General features: G+C 43.3%; 1 protein-coding gene across 1 annotated transcript in view; it reads right to left on the bottom strand.

The window, feature by feature from the left end:
• The window catches only part of LOC128704206 (uncharacterized), a 354653-nt gene that overhangs the window by 180275 nt on the left and 156295 nt on the right, over positions 1–18083 (bottom strand). The window lies entirely within an intron of this gene.

Here is an 18083-nt window from a genome sequence, read left to right as displayed (position 1 = left end):
CACATCTCCATACACCTTGCACAGGCACATCTCCATAATCCTTGCACAGGCACATCTCCATAATCCTTACACAGGCACATCTCCACGCAAGCAAGCAAGCACTCACTACTGTGCGTGCACTTGTAAAAAAAATTAAATAAATTATGTTCTTCACCTGTGTGGTGGTATTCAATAAGTTGAAGCAGTTGTAGTAATTTTAGATGTCTTAGTAGTTAGATATGCCAGTAATACAAGTTGTAGCAAAGCTATTATTAGCTGTGGTGCTAATTGTAGCAGAACTAGTAATAGATGGTCCTTTAATCATAGCAAAAGAATTATATTAAACACGTAACTCAACCATTTAAAAAAATGTTAACGCACACAATGTCCTACAAACACAAACTAACGTAATTTTTTCCGACTGTTTTAATTAAACGACGCATCTCCATACCTTCGGAAGCATGCAGAACATAATTGATGACAATAACACTAAAGTGCCATATTTCATAATGCTCTGTATCCCTGAAGTCTTGGGAAAGAATCCCCCATAACCACTTTACAGATAACTACGTTTATATTACTGACAGTCACTTAGCTACTTTATGTTATTTACAGTCACTTGGCTACTGCGTCACCACTACATGCGAGAGAGCACCCAAGTGCCACATTTCACAGTCATACACTGGAATACTGACAATAGACACTGCTTTGAGAGCTGTATCAGTTTTCACCTCTAACTTGTGTGAAATACTGACGGCTGCCTTTCTCATTAACCTACTAAGTAGGTAGGTAGGTTGGCAGTTTTGAAATCTAAAAGAGCGCTTTGACCGTGTACATCATTCAGCAGTCTTGACAATAAAAATAAAAAAAATACTTTTATAAACAAACATACCACAACAAAAATACTACAACACCAAGTTAAAATAATCAGCATGAACTGAAAACTTTCAGTAAATTACTAATGTCACACGATTAAGGTTCCGAAATCCTACAAGTACCCCGGTAATTATAAAAGCACAACGAAATAAAAAAGGCCTACACCATGGGCATTTATGATGTTTCACAATCAGCTACATACCATGAGCTACACATAGGAAAAAAAAAGCAGCAAGAGCACTTGCAAACTCGTTGCTATGGATGAATGTGTGCCTCCGATCTTCAATGGACAGATTCACCCTCAGTGACTTATTGTTGAAGGACAAAGGCCAAATTCCAACGTCCTGCCAAATCCTGTATAGCTTGTTTCTTGTCTGTAGGGTAAACCCGACCCACCACTTCCCAAGGACACAGCTATGTATACAGCCAATAAATTCACTAAGGAATAAGTCTCCTATATTAAGAATTCGTTATAACAGTGTTTCTCTCAGCATCTTCTCTTTCGTTTCCCGGGGCACCAACCTAACCTGGCTACCAACAAAACTAAACATCCTTGTGCCATAAATCTAGATAGACTAACCGTTGCTTCTGTCCCAGTATGAGTTTCTCCACCTTGTGGGTGGGCATAAGCATACTGGGACAGGGCAAACAGCACACTGGTAATCTTGAGTACACACCGAACCAGGACCCAACTAAGAGAATTGCGTTAAGTTCCAAATTGAATATAGAGGACTTCTCTTAGTAGTTGTGTGCACTAGGATTCCTCGCTGGAATCGTCTGGGCCCACGGACGTTGATAGTATGTTCTTTTATTGTGCCTATATTAACTAGGTTTACTTTATTATGTCACCCATGGCTGCCTTCAACAGAGAGCTGGACAGATACCTGAAGTCAGTGCCGGATCAGCCGGGCTGTGGCTCGTACGTTGGACTGCGTGCGGCCAGCAGTAACAGCCTAGTTGATCAGGCCCTGATCCATTGGGAGGCCTGGTCATGGACCAGGCCGCGGGGGCGTTGATCCCCGGAATAACCTCCAGGTAACCCACATCTCCCATCCCAGTACGATGTTATGGCAGTGAGCAAATTTGGGACCAAGACCTCAAGCACCGTCTATGTACGTGTATAAATACAATATATATATATATATATATATATATATATATATATATATATATAAATGCCACACGTTTCCTTAAAGAATTGGGTTCCAGACTCATCGACACCACCAGGGACCCAAGGGCAGCCACTTTCATGTTCCAGCGCCTCAGCGTCGCCATCCAGAGGGGAAATGCTTGCTGCATACTTGGCTCACGTCCAGCCTCGGAGGAGCTGGAGGAAATTCATCATCTTTGATACATTTTTCCATTGTATTCATGTTTATGTTTTTTTCTGTAAATGTATTTTGTTTATTAATATATATATATATATATATATATATATATATATATAGTGTGTGTGTGTGTGTGTGTGTGTGTGTGTGTGTGTGTGTGTGTGTGTGTGTGTGTGTGTGTGTGTGTGTGTGGGGCCGAATATGTAAAACTGGTCAATTAGCAAGAACTCATTTAAAATTAAGTCCTTTCTGAAATTTTCTCTTATACGATTAAAGATATATTTTTTTCATTAATGTTAATGTAAAAATTTTTAATTTTGCTCCAAAAGAATCTTAGAAAACTTACCTAACCTTATTATAAATAACAAAAAGGCACAATACCGTGACTGGAACGATACACAAATAACCCGCACATAAAAGACAGAAGCTTACGACGACGTTTCGGTCCGACTTGGACCATTGACAAAGTCACACTAACAGAGGAGGAGCAGGACGGCTATATATAGGCAGGAAGAGGTGGAGGTAGTAGTAGTGGTAGTAGTAGTGGTGGTAGTAGTAGTACAAGAATTGTATATAATACAATTGTATTATATACAATTCTTGTACTACTACCACCACTACTACTACCACTACTACTACCTCCACCTCTTCCTGCCTATATATAGCCGTCCTGCTCCTCCTCTGTTAGTGTGACTTTGTCAATGGTCCAAGTCGGACCGAAACGTCGTCGTAAGCTTCTGTCTTTTATGTGCGGGTTATTTGTGTATCTAACCTTATTATAACAAGAGCAATTTATTTTAGCATAACCCAACTAAATATATTTTAAATATGTTTACAATAATTTAGTACTAAACAAACAAAATCAAATATATTTTTTTAGTTAGGTTCAGAATGGTTTTGGCGAAATTATTGCATACACAAATTTTCACTTGTCCTATATGGCAAGATGAGCGTTGCTATTTAAGCCAAGATCGCAAGTTCTGCCTATTCGGCACGACTTATATATATACATCATCCAGTACACCTAGTACATATTTACGACTCCGAGGCGTTCCTAGTAATTTAAATGACTTACTAGCTTCATACAGGCCATAAATGATCTCTTCTGTCACGAACAGAGCCGTCAACACTAAAATTGAGAGATAAGGAGAGCAGTCGAGATTTGGAAAGCATCACCTTTGGCACTTATTTCCACTGTTTTTGAAGTTCATCATCCACTCAATCATTTTCCTGGATTTCGCGATCTTTGTCTTATTGTATTCTTTGGAAGATCAGCGGATATTATTACACACAAGTTCTTCATGTATCTTCCGTTCTATTAAATGCTGATTACTTTTGTATACAATGTTCCTTTTTAGTTCTTTTTTCCATATTTAAGAAGTTGGAACTTGTCACCACTGAACGTGCATATATAATTACAGCCTATTTCGACAGTGCCACTACTAGCCCATACTAGGATTAAACTAGTACACCATCAGTCACCACAAAGAACTCAGTAAGTGTTAAGGGACCACGACTCATGAGGGAGGATTGCCAACAAACGCCTAGCGGTCTTTAAGAGGTAACTCGACAGGTTTTTCAACACAGTTCCTGATAACCGGGCTGCGGTGCTTACGTTGGACTGAGAGCGACAGGCACCAACAGCTCGATCAGGCCAGCAACCAGGAGGCCTGGTTTGGGACTAGGCCGCCGGGGCGGTGGCCTCCGGTAGTGACTCCAGGTAAACTGGTGACTTCCAGTATAATTTCTATCACCAGACAGCAACCGGATGTACCAAGCAGATATCAACAGTTTACGAGTGAGCGTATGAAAATAACATGATGTTCAATAATAGCAAATTCCAACTGTTTAAATATGGAAAGAATGAATGAAGAACCAACAAAGATCACTGGATGCAAAACATAGCAGAATGATCTCTTGGAACCAAAGGAACACAGAAATGACTTCGGTATAATTTCAGATGAACTATCATTTAGAGAAAACATTAAGGCAAACGTCGGGTAGATGAAGAACTTTCAAAACAGTAGTGACATTACAACCAGATGGCCCATTAGTTCCAATCCGGACTACCTAAACCGAATGAAGGGGTGGGTGCTGGTTCACAGGCTGAGCTGCTCAAACCTCCCCACCAAGTTAAAGGAACCCAGCGTTAGTAGGGGTTGGGGAGGGTGGAGGAAGCTGAACCTGCAGAGTTTTCATGGTTTTAATGCAGACCAGCAGAAGCGAAGGTCAAGTTGCATGAGTCTGCATGAGTCACATTGCGGCATATAGCGTGCACACCTCAGGGAAGGTGGACGGGGGAAGGAAGGGAAGGGGAGGAGAGGCGAAGAGGGAGGAAGTAGAAGGGAGAGGGGTAAAGGAGGAGGAAGTGGAAGGGAGGGACGGAAGGTGGGAGGGAAGTGGTTAAATGACTTTGGTGGTCAGACCGGTGGAATGGGGTTGCAGACCTGCGACCTTCCCCAGTTCCTCTTTATGACCATGGTTCTCATGTATTTACACATCTGCATACATTAATAATGATTATGATCACCACCAATAATAAAAGTAAACTGATTTCCTGGAAGCGGACTGTGTTTATATATTTATATATATATTTATATATATATATATATATATATATATATATATATATATATATATATATATATATATATATATATATATATATATAAAGTAGCTTTAAACCTATGAGCCAGTGACAGCAACAACTTAGTTGATCAAACAATCAGCAGGAAAGCCTAGTCTCAAACGGGTCGTGGGCGTAGACGAACCCTCGACATCAGTTACAGGCACTTCACAGGAATGGATATTCTTGGACACCTCGCCATAATAAAGGTGTTAGTAATATTTTATGACGTTGACACTTGCACTCTGGTGCAGTTGCGAGGTGTTTTCCCCCTGGCACGTAAATTATTCAGTAACGTGGAAGATAAACCGCCTCTTTTATATTTAGCTGCAGTCGCTGGCCTTGAAAAATGATACTGAATTGCTGGAAAATGGTTTAGAGTCAGATATTAGTGTTAGTCTCGTATTACTATCAGGGATGTTAGGGTATTAAAGCACCTTTACCCAATACGGTCAGAGGTGAAAATAAGTGTTTTAGTTCTCTGTCGTTGCTAAAAATGTATTTATGAGCGTGAAAAATTTATACACGGACACTCACACAAGCAAGCAAGCAGGTACGATAAAAAAAAAAGAAAACCTTCATTATAGTCACTTAATGGCTAATATGAGAATTTTACAGAAGATACAGTAGTATGTGAAGAATGTTGAAGGTTGCAGAAGTATTTACAGTAGAGTTTGGTCAATTACCAAAATACAACACTCGTAAAACCAACAGAACAGGTAAATCACGAACAACGAAGGCAGAAACATACATGAATTAGACAACAAGAGCACTGGTACCCGATAAAATGTCACCATGAGTAAAGGTGAGAAATATTGAACGACCCCCGTATTAAAACCTCTAACACCACATAAGGGTTGAAGGAAAGAAATATAAAATACAGACACGATGGGTTATGACAAATGCAGTATTATATAATACCAATCTTTACTGACAACGTTTCGCCCACACTGATGTTTATGAGGACACGAACAGCTGCCAGACATTTGGAAAAATGGACTCATGGTTCCTATATTCCAGGAGATAGGAGCCTCTGAACCTGAATATTAACAAAAGTTTTAAAGGAGATTAAGATAGGTGTATCACTTGTCTAATATCGACAAGTAAACAAGTAGGATGTGTATAACAGATTGGTATATTTACTGAAGAAACGTTCCGGCTGTTCAGCAGGCTTCTTCAGCAGGAATTCGGAGGTTATAACACTGGTGGGGACGCAGATGAGGTGGTCAGTCCCTCCGCCTTGGTGTGCGCGCGTATTACCATATCTATGATAAAGTTATAGCATCTGTGGAACTGCACACAAACACACACACACACAAACACACACACACAAACACACACACACAAACACACACACAAACACACACACAAACACACACAAACACACACACAAACACACACACACAAACACACACACAAACACAAACACACACACAAACACACAAACACACAAACACACACACACACACAAACACACACACACACACACACACACACACACACAAACACACACACACACACACACAAACACACACACACACACACACACAAACACACACACACAAACACACACACACAAACACACACAAACACACACACAAACACACACACAAACACACACACAAACACACACAAACACACACAAACACACACACACAAACACACACAAACACACACACACAAACACACACAAACACACACAAACACACACCAAAGCTAAGGGACTGACTACCTCAAATCCACTTCCCCAGGCTGAGGGACTAATCACCTCATATCTACGTCACTACTACTGCCGTTGGTACCTCTGTATTTTGACTGAAAGAATCCTGTTGAACTAACGGAACGTTTCGTCAATATATTAAAACTAAAAATATGTTTTAATCAAAGAAAACCAGCCAGTCAACACTAATTCAAGAAAAATAAACCATGTTTAACATACATATTGGATTTCTACGACTTTGCTACTTAAGTAAAATAAGAACGGCAAGGTTCTGTAGACCTGACATCATGACAATGATACACAACTCACATCAAAGGTAAATCCAGAAATTGGTTATCCTATATAACTTACAAAGCTCTAGAACCTTTTGGTTATTCAGCGCTTGAAACATATTCCCCTACGAACATTATCAAATTGACATTATCAGTATCAATTTGCTGCTGTCGTAACTCATTCGCTCGCATACTACATCCATCAATCACAGCCTACGTAAAACAATTCAAAATCCATTTCTCAATCAAATTCATATCCATAAATCGTTTCATGTCATCAGCAAGGAGTGCGCAAATTTAGACGAATGGGGAAAAAAGTCTCCGCTGTTTAAGTAAAAAGATAAATGGAGGAGGGAGGTGCTGGATTCTCAGTTGCTAAGCTGCTCAGACCTCTCCACAAGGTAAGCTGACCTAGCATCAGCAGGAAGAAACTTTATGAACTGGCAGTAGTATTATGCGCTTAATTGGATAAAGGAGTATCCAACAGGCAGGCACAGTAACACAGTTGCAGTGCTCGAGGATTTCACCAACTATTTTCCAGAGTTTTTCTACCCTCGCAGTCAGGCCTGTGGCGAGGCAGCAGAAACAGCCTGTTCAATCACGTTATTGCTGCTGACCGCCCACTAGCCTGGTTGACCTGGCACTTGGCAGACGTATTGACCCAGGTTCCCCTCAAACTTCTACACTTCATCCGTCAGTAGTTCTAGCATTACCAAGTGGCAGTCTTGATAACTAATGTTGGCATCCTTTTCTCTTGTGACCATAGTACCCCTGCATTTCAGTGTGTCGATTTTACACTTTCTCAGTCCAATCCTGTAGCTCAAGACTGAGGGTCTGACAGGTGCACGACAGGTCTGAGTTCCTGTCCCTGCGTGGGCCAAAGATGGTGTGGGGAAGGCCGGTGCCATGGGCAGGAAGGTTGATAAAGGTTGGAAACCAGCCCCAGACATACCTGGCTCAAGTATTTCCCATCTATTGTCAGGTAATACTCTCCTTCCATTCAGAGTACATTCCATGCACTCTGAGACATTCCCAGTAGTTTAAATGCTGCACTGGCTCTATGCTCTATGGATAATGAGAACCCTCAAAATTTCTCTAGGCTGGAATACTGCAGTACACCAACAGTCCCTTTCAAAAAGCAGACAAAGTTACGTATCTCGAGAATGTACAGAGAATATTCACTGGAGATGTTTGAAGTTCGTTGATCTGTGCTTCTTGGAACGCAGGTGAGAATACGATAATTTACACCTGGAAAAATCCTAGAGGGACTGGTCCCAAATTTGCACGTAGAAATCACTCACTACACGAGCTTAAGGCTCGGAAGACGGCTCAATGTAACAATTAAAAGCAGGAGTACCAAGAATAATTTTAAGGGACCCACGACTATTCAACATTTTTCCCATCATAAATAATGGATTACTAATAGACCCCTTGCTGTTTTCAAGAAGGAACTGGATAGGTTCATAGTCAGTTCCTGACCAACCGGGCTGTGATTCATACGTTGGACTGCGTGCGGCCAGCAGTAACAGGCTATTTGATCAGGCCCTGATCCACCGGGAGACCTGGTTAGTGACCGGGTCACGGGGACGTTGATCCTCTGAACTCTTTCCATGTAGACTCCAGATTCCGCATCTGGACATTCCATACAGTGGCCTGGGAAAGAGAATATCTGATAGCTCTCTTTGTCGCTGTAGTCAATTATCCGTTCAAGTTAAATTTACCAAGCATCCATTCGTTTCTCGTACCTCACAGAGGTGTTGATCGGAGTACATTGTCTGTAAAGGTCAACTCTCGGTGGATTCCCATGGATCGTTGGTTCAAAGCAAACCTTTTACAGAGCGTCAATAGCTCTCTGATAGGAGTCTGCTGGGCTAAAGTGCGCCCAGTTACTATTTCTCTAACAATTTAATATTTGCTTGTCATTTAACAACCAAATATATGGCGGCCTGTTCCAAATTTCTGAAGGAAATGCAAAACTGATCTTAAATGATAGATTTGAATTTTAGCGTACAGGATATCTGGTAATGATTGAGTAACTTTCTAAAAGGATAATTTTACTGGGGCCATTTTACGTTTAGTAATCACGCTTAATAAGAGTGATGCACGCATGCACGAGTGCGTGCATATTGTATATAATTATTGCATAATTTGACCTGAAAGGTCAACGTCAAGGAGAGATGACTAATCATTTAAGTATGGGTAATTATCAGTAATTACCTAATATTAAATACACTACCCCCCGGAAATAATGAATTAACCAAAGTTGTGGTCTGATATGGTAGAGGTGTTTGTGTCTGGCTGACTGTTCGGTTGCCTGGAGGTTCCCCGTATTTGTTTCCTGAAGTCAACGTCTCCGCGGTCCTGTCCCAGACCAAATCTCCTGCTTGCTAGCCTGATCGATTAAGCTGTTGACTGTTGCCCGCAGTCCAACGCCTGCACAACAGGCCGGCTAGGGGTTTGTTGTTAATCGCCCTAATGCATGAAGGATGAGTCGTGGTCCCTTTACACTTACCAAGCTTTCTCTCAGTGTAGTCATTGCTGGAGACAACCTGCATCGCTTGCCTCCTTTTATCTTATTAGTGATATCGGTGTGTAGATTTTGGACAAATCCTCCATGTTTAGACAATGCATCTTCCTCGCCTACGTTCTAAGCAGTACAGTTCCAGGGACTACAGCACTCCCAGTAATTTAGGTGCTTCACTGAGTTTATTCAAGTTGAAGTTTCTCTGTACATTTTCCAGCTTTGTATCGCTGCCCGCCTTGAAGGAGGCTGTTAGTATATCAATATAGAAGCGACATTTACGGAACACTTCGATCGCGTAGATCACTCAGTGGTGACAGGCATAAAAATAGACAGAAAAGGAGTAAATCAATAAATAATATGAGCGACGAACAAACACTCAGCACAACTACTATAATACCAAGTTAAAACCCCATTAAATTAGTTATTAGTGTCATAAGTCTCCAAAATTCCCCGAGGTAGCCGTTAGTAAGTATACGGTAACATTCCATCCTAGAAAGAACGAGTTACCTGCACAGTATCATCACTGGCTTGGCTTCTCATGTTCTGACAGGTCTAATTATCCAACCTACCATTTTCCTTCCCGTTGCAATAACATCGCCGAGCTTCTTGAACGTGATATCTTCTGATGTTATCACTCCCAGCTCTCTTACGCTTTACTGAATGATTCGAGTTCGTCCAACTCCAAGCTTATCTTTATTTTCTTAATCTTTCTTTAACTTGAGAAATGAAATGTCCTCATTTACTATCACAGTGACGTCAGATGCTCAACACGACTTGGTTTATATCAGCTTGGAGGGAGGTAGGCAGGCAGGCTCTATGGATGCCTCTTTCATATAAATTCTTGCATCGTTTTCAAAGAATGACAACATTTCCCTGTATGTCAAATATGAGAATGAAAAAGAATTAGGGAGAGTACAGCGCCTTGAAAAGTAGAACCTTTCACTATAGCAGCCTCTGATTTCACTGTTTACTATTACTCTCCGGGTTCTAATTATCAAATTAGATACCCACCTGCCCACCTTTCTAGTGTATCTTTTTGTCCGCATTTTGTGTGCATTACCTCATGGTCGCCCTTGGCAAAAGCTTTTGCAAAGTCAGCGTACACTACATCTGCTTGTCTTCTAGTGTATCCAAGACCATACTGTAATGGTCCAGCAACTACCAGAGGCAGGAATGACCTGTTCTGAACCCACGCTGACCTGGGTTGTGAAATTGCTGTGATTCCATGTGGGTGGCAATCTTGCTAATTAAAACCCTTTAAAAAAATCTTCATGTGCGACGGGAGCGCTATCGGTCTAGTTTTTTTCAATTGCTTTACTGCCACCTTTGTGAGGTGTTTTTTTTTTTTTTGTTTTTTTTTTTTTTACACAGGGTTTGACAAGGGTTATATCAAGTGGTTTTAATGACTCTGGGATGACTCCAGTGTCCAGGTTTTCTCCATGGAAAATTAAGGCACGTGATACTTTTGTTTCCAATTCTTGTTCAATATGGAGTTTCATGAATTTGGGCCTGAAACAGTACATGGGCAAGCAATCTATGATTTCTTCGAAGTCTATCGAGGTTAGAGTTACATCAGAGGTAGCAGTTTACTTCTCATGGAGAACTCTCTTCGATTGTCAAATCTTTAGGCTGGCTATAAAGCTCACTGATGAACGATTGGTATTGGATTCTAAGTATTACACATTTTATCAATGTTCAGTCTCGTGTAACCAAAGTCCTGATATTACATATTTTTGCTCTGGGTTTTGCATGCGAGACGTATTCTGGTTGCTGTATTTGGCTGCCTGGTTGCTGGCAGCTGTGCCTGGCTGGCTGGCCTTTTGCCAGGAGCCACTTCGCCACTCTCCAGGCTGGCTAACCGTTATTAAAGCAGCACTCCTCATACCCAGCACCCACAACACCCCCACCATCTTTCCCTCACTAGTCTTCCTTGCCTGCCAGAGCTTACCTTCACTCCCACAAACTTACCCCCCCCCCACACTTCCCAACACGCAAATGTCATCGTAACCCTGAATCCAACACTGACCTTGAACAACCTCGCCAACCTGCTGGGCCAGAGTGCACCCACTGCGACAAGGTCAATACCGAGCCAACGCCGCCCCAGCCAATACGCGAGAAGAACCGCCATGACGTCACAACGTGCATTTTATGAACCCAGGCACCTTATAACACACACAAAGCACCCCACAGCCTCGCTCTGCAGTTATTGCTATGTCACGTGAAGAAATGTTATGGCTAACTCGCGTGGCCAAGATATTTTCACTCCACATTACGTACGAGATGGTATTTACAAAAATCTTCAAGTTGAAGAAAGAGAGACTTGTGCAACATTTGGGAATCTATTACGGTGGAAGATGTGAAGGAATTTGAAGTAATCAGTCCATCAACCTGTAGAGTCCATGTCTTCAGTCCATCAACTTCGAGAAGAGTACAGCACATGATTGGTTTAAGCCGCCAGTTAAAGCCAAGTGCTCAGCATCTCAATGCAGGAAATACAACTGTGTCTGCAACTTAAAACATTTGTAAATATGAGGTCACTATCACTAAATATGACATACATCTTCATTTCAACTAACCGGTTATGTCAATTTCCTTTAAAAAAAATGCTTTCCTAACAAAACGTGAAAAAAAAATATAAAAATGAAAACATCGCAAAATTACCAAGGTTTTCCTCAAAATTTCCCCTTAAAAGGCAGCATAAAGCAAGTTGGATTTAACGAGATATTTGCGGCAAGACAGCAGGAATCCAATTTTACTCTGGAAATCTTTAACAGAAAGAGATACGAATAATACATATTTCAGAGAAATCAATTCCGATCAATTGAATTGGCGGTAAGAGCGGTATGTAATAGTTGAAAAAAACTTATCAGGAAGCTATTAGAAACATTGGTAGCGAAACTAGACAGGTAAGAATTGGTGCTGGGATGGCGTGAACACAAGCACTGACATTCACCCGAGGAGACGAGGGGGAGAGACGAGGGGGAGAGACGAGGGGGAGTGAGCAGGGGAGGGATGAGGGGAGGGAGGAGAGGAAGAAAAGAGAAGAGGAACAAAAGATGAAATGGAGAGAGGAGAAGGTCGATGGTTATGTCACTAATATTAGAGGCACTATTGTAACTGCTGGCAATGTTCACATTCTTGTCACAGGTCTGGCTGACCTCTGGCGGCCTCGCCAGTCAGAACAACAAAAAGGTACAATACCGTGACTGGAACAACACACAAATAACCCGCACAAGGGACAAAAACTTCTGACGACATTTCGGTCCGACTTGAACCACTGACTCGACACAGTGGGACTAGTCAACTATACTATTTGGATGATGATCTCCCCCCCCCCCCAGCGACACTTTGATCACCTAGCAATGCTAGTCACTAGTGACTAGTTATGCCTCTTGGAGGACTGCACTCACATGACTAACAGTGACTAAGTCAGTGTGTTGATTACCAAAGGCCTAATGGATATCACGTATGCATGTGTGTCAGTAGACAATACTGTCCAACAGCCCTCTCAGCAGACACCGCCAACAGCCCCGTCAGCTGACACTGTCAACAGCCCCTCCAACAGATACCGCCAGCAGACACTATTTTAACAGTCAGGCCGCTCAAACGTCGCTATCACATCAAGGTGTCTCGCACCCCTGGTTACCTGGAAGTTATTCCGGGGATCAACGCCCCCGCGGCTCGGTCCATTACCAGGCCTCCCGATGGATCAGGGCCTGATCAACTAGGCTGTTACTGCTGGCCGCACGCAGTCCAACGTACGAGCCACAGCCCGGCTGATCCGGCACTGACTAAGTATCTGTCCAGCTCACTCTTGAAGGCAGCCAGGGGTTTATTGACAATTCCCCTAATGATTGATGGGAGGCTGTTGAACAGTCTTGGGCCCCGGACACTTATGGTGTTTTCCCTTAGTGTACCAATGGCGCCCCTACTTTTTATTGGGGGCATTTTGCATCGCCTGCCCAGTCTTTTACTTTCGTAGGGAGTGATTTCTGTGTGCAGATTTGGGACCATTCCTTCCACGATTTTCCAAGTGTAGATTATGATATATCTCCATCTCCTGCATTCCAACGAGTACAAGTCAAGTTCTTCCAAGCGTTCCCAGTAGTTAAGGTGCTCACCATCACTACAGCAAGGTGACTCGCACCCCTCTCCTCACCACCACAGCAAGGTGACTCACACCCCTCTCCTCACCACCACAGCAAGGTGACTCACACCCCTCTCCTCACCACCACAGCAAGGTGAATCTCACCACCACAGCAAGGTGACTCGCACCCCTCTCCTCACCACCACAGCAAGGTGACTCACACCCCTCTCCTCACCACCACAGCAAGGTGACTCGCACCCCTCTCCTCACCACCACAGCAAGGTGACTCACACCCCTCTCCTCACCACCACAGCAAGGTGACTTACACCCCTCTCCTCACCACCACAGCAAGGCGACTCACCCCTCTCCTCACCACCACAGTAAGGCGACTCTCACCCCTCTCCTCATCACCACAGCAAGGTGATTCACACCTCTCTCCTCACCACCACAGCAAGGCGACTCTCACCCCTCTCCTCACCACCACAGCAAGGTGACTCACACCCCTCTCCTCACCACCACAGCAAGGTGACTCACACCCCTCTCCTCACCACCACAGCAAGGTGACTCACACCCCTCTCCTCCTCATACTCTTCTCACTGGTATTCAAGGTTTATACCAAGGTAGAGTATGTTTTTACCAATATCTGCCACATAAAATTTGCACCTTAGACGGTTGTTGCTGCTCTTGTTGGTGGTGGTGGTAGATGGTGGTGGTGGTAGGTGGTGGTGGTGGTAGGTGGTGGTGGTGGTAGGTGGTGGTGGTGGTAGGTGGTATGTGGTGGTGGTATGTGGTGGTGGTAGGTGGTGGTGGTAGGTGGTGGTGGTAGGTGGTGGTGGTAGGTGGTGGTGGTAGGTGGTGGTGGTAGGTGGGTGGTGGTGGTTTGCAGGGGTGTTGGGCAATAGTGGTGGTGTAATGGGTGATGGTGGACAATAGTGGCAGGTGGTAGTGGTTATGGGTGGGTAAGTGGGGGTATTTTTTGGAGAACTTTCCACCTGATGTCAGTAGCTCGGCACCTGCTTGACTTGTAGATGATCATTCGTATTACTAAGCCAGTGTGGCTTGCTTCCACTAAGGTCCTCTTTCTCCCTAAATGGGGGGGGGGGGACGTCTACTAACATTAAAGCCTCTATTTACGGCTAGGTGACAGAAGCGACATTAATTACGAAACTTTCTCCGACATTTCTCCTCGCCCAGGGCTCTGCCCTGGTCTTTCTGGTGGTGGACTCGACGCGTTACTACTGTGCTACGAAGTAACTACCTTAAATAACAGGTACAATACCGTGACTTGAACAATACACAAATAACCCGCACATAGGAGAAAGGGGCTTACAACGACGTTTCGGTCCGACTTGGACCATTTACGAAGTCACACTAGTGAGTGGTCCAAGTTGGACCGAAACGTCGTCGTAAGCTCCTCTGTCCTATGTGCGGGTTATTTGTGTATTGTATAACAACGTTAAAACCTGACGACACTCTACACCCAAACAAAAGTACGTTGAAATAGTTACTTCAAAAACATCATTAGTACATAAATCCTTTCAAAATATAAACAATGTGACCTATAGATTGGAGCTCAGAGGTTTCAGCTTAAGAAACACAAGGTTCAAGGGTTGATTCTTGGCCTTGGTGAAGCCTATGTACCCAAGAATCCACTTTATACCTCCTGTCTATCACTCGTCATGCTTGTCAAGCATGAGTAATAGACAAAGATACCTTATATTGCACATACTTCTCCCCTTTCCTTGTCAGACACGCAGTTACTGCAGCCTCCCTTCTCTTCCTACCCATGTCAGGCACGCAGGTGTACAGCAGGTGCAGGTGTACAGCCTCCCAGTGACCAACAACACAGTACTACACACTGCCAGCCTACAAATCGATAATGTTGTGGCAGGTGAGAGGGAACCCTGTGTAAGCCGTGTCATTCCCTCCCTCCCTCCCTCCGCTGCAGCTTGCTTCTCGCTTAATTCCCAGTTTCCCTAACTACTACCCCCTTCCTTCCCTGCTTTCATGTTTCTCCTCTTCCCTCTGTCTCTGCTTTCTTATCCCTTCCCTCCCTCCTCCTCTCTCCTTTTTGTTAACCCCTTCCCTCTATCTCCTTCCTTTATTATCCTCTTCCTCTGTCCACACCTCATTATGTGTTCCTGAATGCTTGACGGAGTTACCCGTGTCAGCCAAGTTACGGCCTCGGGTCATATGACCCGTTACCCGTTCCAGCTTCCCGTCCTCCCTCACTGACTATCCTATACATTTATCCTCCCACCCTGCCTCTATTCTTCCACTAATTAGATTTACTTTATTCCCATTGTGTAGCTGTTATGAAGATACCAGCACACTGCTTGTGTATTCAATTTTATCAAAAAAATTCTCCCGTATTAATCTGGATCTTCATCTTCTCCGCCTCCCTTTCTATTAATTTAATTTCCTCCTCATCTTCCATTAACTGAATCTTCTCCCCATTCCCTTCCATTACTTGAATCGTCCTTCCCCGAAGAGTTACTTGTCTCTCCCCTTCCCTCCCATTAATTGACTGTCACTCTCCTATCCCTCCACCATCTCCTGCCAAGGTCTCTTCTCCCGCAGTCTCATCCAGCCCGCCTACCTCCCAAGGGAAAGTGGCGCGAGTCATGTACCCCATTACCCACACCCCACTACCCGGGTTGAACCCTCAGACGTATGTTACAGTCTCCTAACAGTTGTTGCCTCTCTTACCTAGCAGTAAATAGATACCCAGAGTTGGTCCGCTCTTGTGGTTGTTATCCTAGAAACACCTGCTCGGATTGAAGGATTTTTTTATCCAGGCCTTGATCCACCGAGAGGCCTGGTCATGGACCGGGCCTCGGGGGCGTTGATCCCCGGAATAACCTCCAGGTAACCTCCAGGTAAAGGGGATTGCCTGCTGATTGCCTACTCAACTAGACTATTATTGTTGGTGACCTGACAGCTCGCAGCCATCACAGCATGGCTGATGTGGTACTTTCCTGTGGTAGTGGTCCAGTTTCTTCTTAAAAGCGTCAACATTTGTTCCAGCAATATTTGTGATATCTACTGTTAGTAGAAGCAGCAGCTTGCTTATCGGAGGCCAGAAAACACTAAGGTAATTATAAAAACCGTAACGGTGGGAGGTCCTAAAGCGAGGGCAAACTGTTAAAATATATTCTACAGTCAATGACACGTCACAAGCTATACAAGGAAAACGAATAGGTGGCTATGGGCGAGATGCTTGTGACAGATTAGTTTCAAAGTGGAGTTTCCTGTTAATAGATTAACAGAAGCTGTAGTGTACAGTACTAGGAAAGTATCATTATTATTAAAGTTGGAACATCCACTGATGACAAACAAATGAGAAACTAATTCCAATACCATTTATCATCCTAAAGACTGACGACCCAAACAAGTTCATGGCAGAAATTGCTGCAGATATCTCCATAATCTCTGCTATAACATAACCCTGATGTAACCCTAATGTTACTCCACTTGACTTTGAAGAGGTCATTGATTACATGCCCACGTACACTGCCCCAGCCCCAGTCATGAAACTCCATATTCATCAAGAATTGCAAGAGGTCATTATCACGAGCCTTAAATAAACTATGGAGTAAGAGCCTCAACACTTAAATCATCCCACAGTTAAAAATTACTGAAATAGCTCCACTCCACAAAGATGGCAGTAAAGAAACTGGAAAAAAATAAAGGCTGCACCGATAGCACTGACGTCTGACATTGAGCGACACTGCCAACCATGGAATCCCAGGAGTTGCACAACTAAGGTCAGCATGGGTTCAGAACACGTAGCTCCTGCCTTTCGCAATTACTGAACTACAACATTGTCTTGGATACGTAAGAATCTCAGTGCAGTAGTAGTATGTATAAACTTTGCAAAAGCCCCTGACAAATGCAGCCATGGCGTAATTTTTCACAAAATGCTCGTAAAGGTAATAACTGGAAAGGCTACAATGAAACGCTCTGTTCCTGAATGCACAGTACTCGCTCCACTTCTTTCTCATTCTCGTATTCGACAGACAGGGGTATGTTATTATTACAATCAGAGCTAAGCGTTAAACCCACACAGACAGGAATATAAATCATAGTACTGTGTAATCCTTTGCAGACAATACTCAAGTCTGTATGAGGGACATCCACAGAAGACGCAGCGAGCCTCAAAGCTGATATCAACCAAGTCTTCCAATGACCCACTGACAATATGTTTAATGAGGACAAATTTCAATTACGAACAGCCTTCTGGAACGAATAAGTTCGTAACTCGAGGTACGACTTTACTACATTATGGAGAGATGAAGCAGAGAGTACAAAACAACTCAAACCATCTGGGAGTGATAATGTCAGATCTCCCAATCAGGGAGCACAACAATGTTATTGCAACTACAAGGAAATACAAGTTGGATAACTAGAAATTTCAAGAGATGCCTAGCCAATGATGATACTCTTCAGGTCGGTCGGTCGGTCGGTCGGTCGGTCGGTCTCTGTCTGTATCCGTCAATCTGTCTCCCTCTAGGCTGCAATATTACTGTTATACTGACTCCTCCTGCAAGGCAGGTTGTATAGATAACGTCACAGCTCGTAAAAACTCAGTCAAGAAACTAAATTACTGAATATGCCTGAAGTTCCTCGAACTGGACTTCTTAGAACGTTGGCGAGAGATGCAGGATAATC

This window comes from Cherax quadricarinatus, chromosome 66, assembly GCF_038502225.1.
Source record: "Cherax quadricarinatus isolate ZL_2023a chromosome 66, ASM3850222v1, whole genome shotgun sequence".
Taxonomy (NCBI): domain Eukaryota; kingdom Metazoa; phylum Arthropoda; class Malacostraca; order Decapoda; family Parastacidae; genus Cherax; species Cherax quadricarinatus.
Note: the sequence above shows the minus strand (reverse complement) of the source record. Positions and strands in the feature narration are given on the sequence as shown.